The sequence below is a fragment of the Anneissia japonica genome, unplaced genomic scaffold (assembly GCF_011630105.1).
Source record: "Anneissia japonica isolate Jap-2015-1 unplaced genomic scaffold, ASM1163010v1 scaffold1455_len155807_cov116, whole genome shotgun sequence".
NCBI classification, from domain to species: domain Eukaryota; kingdom Metazoa; phylum Echinodermata; class Crinoidea; order Comatulida; family Comatulidae; genus Anneissia; species Anneissia japonica.
This window is the reverse complement of record NW_022732745.1, coordinates 73,122-76,961: the sequence shown is the minus strand read 5'-3', so window position 1 is coordinate 76,961 and position 3,840 is coordinate 73,122. Positions and strand designations below refer to the sequence as shown.

The 3,840-nt window shown below is 39.8% G+C and overlaps 1 protein-coding gene across 1 annotated transcript in view; it reads left to right on the top strand.

Moving 5' to 3' along the window:
- The first annotated feature begins 421 nt into the window (after nucleotides 1-421).
- The window catches only part of LOC117115774, a 19,687-nt gene continuing 16,268 nt past the window's right edge, over nucleotides 422-3,840 (top strand). Inside the window, exon 1 of the mRNA XM_033259705.1 lies at nucleotides 422-948. The gene's annotated coding sequence lies outside the window, so the exon portion shown is untranslated. The remainder of the gene's footprint in view (nucleotides 949-3,840) is intronic.

The following is a 3,840-nucleotide window of genomic DNA, read 5'->3' as shown; positions in this document are numbered from 1 at the left end:
AAATAGGCCTATATAAATATTATATATATTTAATTGATATTTATATATTTTTATATAATAAAGGCCTATATTTAAACACTTTGTTTCATTTTTCATATAGCCTTTTTAGGGAGGCGGGCAGTCCATTGTCCCGGGCGTGGAGAGCATGTCCCCAGCATGAGCACAATTGGCGTGGTCGGGCGTCGCGCCTTCTTCGTGAACATTCTGGTAGCTAACAGTTTAATATCGTTATTATTTTTGCAAACAATAGATCGACTTATAAATAGAACAGAAATCATTAGGAAAACATATAATTGCAAACAATTATTTTTCAAATTTTTCATTTCATTTCATTTTATTCAAGAATTAAAATCACAAATTTCTTAATACAAACAAAAACCAACAAGTAAATTAATGATTATGAACAATGGTAACCCAAGAAAATATTTAAAAAACTTATTTCCACTGTGGCCCCTTAGACAAACAATTTCCCCGCATAAAATGAACATAAAACAATTAACAACAATAATGTCTATATAAAATAATTAACACATTAAAATAAGACATTAAAAACACAACTATAATAAGAACTGATGTATGGGCAAGGTAATGATATCTTTTAGGCCTGTTTGTAATCACATTTAATTTCATACGGAATATGAATCCTGTTGTGAGATATCGTTCATTGTGCTCTATAAATACCAACATATAACCAAGATAAAAACAACTATTCTTATTGTAATAAATATAATAAAAAAATAAAAAATGTCTGCACCTCATTGTATTTCTAAAAAGTGTTGACGAGAAGCATGAAACATACATATGATTGGCCTAAAAGTCGGGGAGAAGATACATCAAGTAAATGTTTGCTGCCACCGACGGTCGATCATCGTGATCGCATCATGCATTTTCACATAATGATAAACAGTCAGCTAGCAAATACGTTAATAAATAATAAAATATATTTTCGTGAGTAAACATTTATTATATTATATTTTTATTTCTTTTTATCCATCTGTACAAAACCAACTGAAAAATCAACCCTCGTGGTTTGTAATTAGGCCTAACCTAGTGTAGTGACGACCCTCGCAGGGTTAATGTAGCCCGACCACTGAGGCACTACGACCTTCGGGTCAGCGCATTTGCATATTACCAATACACGTGCAACACCCGGCAGACCCAAGGTTCTCGGGAAGATAGAGCGCTTCAAGTCCAGAGCTCGACCAGTCAAGTTCAGTTGTGACAGTGTAATCACAGATTGTTTAATTGCTACGCGGGAAATCAATACCGTAAACGGTGAGTACCAAGTACATTTAGCGATTTCACAATATTGGCGCTGCGAGCGAAAGGCTGTTAATTGTACAATATCGCCGATTGTGAGTTTGGAGTCACTCACGATCATTTGTACTGATATTGTACTGGAATTTAGAATAGGACAGTTAGGGTTTGTGTAGGGAAGTGTTGTAGATCGCACACTCTTGGCCGGTTTGAGGAAGTCTTACTAGGGGGAGTGTGGACTATCGAGTACCTACACAAGTATTTTGTAGTTTAGGAGTATTAGTTAGGCATAACCCCTTTAGTGTTTAGGAGAGGGTGTGGTGTTTAGGTGCAGCCATTTTTATGACGCGCAGTCCTTGTTTTCTTACTTAAGGTAAGGATCGATGGTTGTGTAATACGCATTCCTCATTTATATATTCTTTCTAACCGACCTGGTTTTTATCCACAGGTGAATATAACTTTGTTTGCATTGTTGCTTGTGTGAATGTTGATTCGGATAGGTGTAGTTGTATTTACTGCGTACTTAAACCTATTTCCCAATAACACTAACCACGTTCGTTAATTGAATATTGTTTTTGCTGTTTTTGAGAGTTATAGTTTTTTTAGTTTGAATTATTCGCTAAACGCTACGGATTTTTTGACTATTTCATTATTGTTACTTTCAATTGCATGCATGCATGTTTAACTGTTAACTTTAAAAGTTGATAGTTGTGTTAGTTTGAATATTTTGATCATTGTGCGATTTATTCTACTATTTACTACTTCTTTTAAGTTGTGCTTGTTTGAACTTTGACCTTGAGAGTTGTTTACTATTTGAATTTTTCGATCACTGTGCGAATTGTTCTATAGAGTATCACTACTTTCATTTTGTTCGAATTTGACCTTTGACCCATAATGTCGGGGGGTGGTAAAATTAGGATAAACTTTTGTGATGTTACGGATCTTTACGCTATCCCTAATGTTGGTAAAAAACGGGGGGAAAAGATTATCCTGTGGAGGTCCCGTTATGGTAACATCTACCCGACGAGTTTGAGTGACATTAAGGGTATTGGAGGGGGTTTTAAGTTAATTAAGGAATTTGACTTTACTCCCAATCCAGTGCTAGAGGGTCGGGGTTTTTCCAAAATGATTGACTCAGTGTCAAATCTCGTTTCCAGTAAGAACCTCGAAGCCTCCACTACTAAAAGTAATCCTTCTGGCAGTAGAAATAGCCGTTCGGGGGGAACATCATTCCGGGCAGCTAAGTCATCTAGGGGTGCATCCGCATCTACCCGACGGGAGCTCGATTACTCCAGTGATAGTGACGAACATAGTGGTCGGGATGTTGACCTAAATTCTGGGGAGGAAAGTGAGCGGGAATCTGATGATTCTCAGGGGTATGCCAAACTTTTGAGAACTATAAGGCATACTGAAAGGAGGGTTCCATCCAAACGAAGGGGTACGTCATTTAAGTCTAAAGATATCCCAAAGACTTTGACGTTTAAAGGGAAGGAAAACTGGTCCTTTTTTAGACAGCAGTTCCTCAGGTTCGCAGAGGAGCAGGAGCTTTCGGGAAAGGAAAGAACGGATGCACTCTGTTGGTGTGTGGAAGGGAGTGCGGCCGAGTTCTATGTCAATCTGATAGAAATGGATAGACACATTTCCTTTCGCAAACTCATGAGCGCCTTTGATAAGCGATATGAGGAGGATGACCTTCCGGAAGTTTTGCAGGCTAAATTAGAAGCCTCTTCCCAGCGGGAGGACGAAACAGTAGATGAGTGGGGAGATAGGGTCCTCACTATGACAAGGAAGGCCTTTGGTGGCCTTCCAAAATCTTGGATTAGGCGACAGGCAGCTATAAGATTTTGTTTGGGGTGCAGGGACTCTGAGGCGGGGAAGCATGTTCTCCATAAGAACTGTGCAACCTTGGTTGAGGCATTAAGGGAATACGAGCAGTATGTAAGCCTCAGTGGGTTGTATGTTAAGAGAAGGGGTAGGTCGTCCAAGGAGGTAGTTAAGGCCCATGTTCGATCTGCCGCTGCTTCTCGCCGTTCGCCTTCATCATCTTCGGCTTCTGAAGAGGATGGGGAAGATGATGAAGATACCTACCGTAAAGTTAGGCAAGTGGGGAGAAGACCTAATAAGGGTGGCAAATCTAGCTAACGGGGGGAGGGCTGTTACGAGTGCCACGACCCGGGCCACTACAAGAGAGATTGCCCCTTGCTTAATGAAAAGCAAATCAAACAAGTTGGGGGTAAGGAGGAGGAGCCTTTAAACGAATAGAGGTTGGGGGCGATGGCCAGCTGCCCGACCCTCCTTTTAAGTCAGGCCAACCATCTTCAATTGGTACTTTAAGATCAGGGGTTCAGAGTCAATCAGATTCTTCATGTATGGGATTAACTAAAACATAGACTAGCCTTGATAAATCGGGTAACCTGCAGGCAATTGCATCTCAAGCGACTGAATCTGTGGGCGTATCTAACATTGGTCAAGAGCTAAAAAACTCTGAGACAGAAATAATAATTGTAAGTCGGGTAAGTTCTGCAAATGCTTTACACGCAACTGCTCATGTAAATAATGTACCTATCAACGTGGTTGTGGACA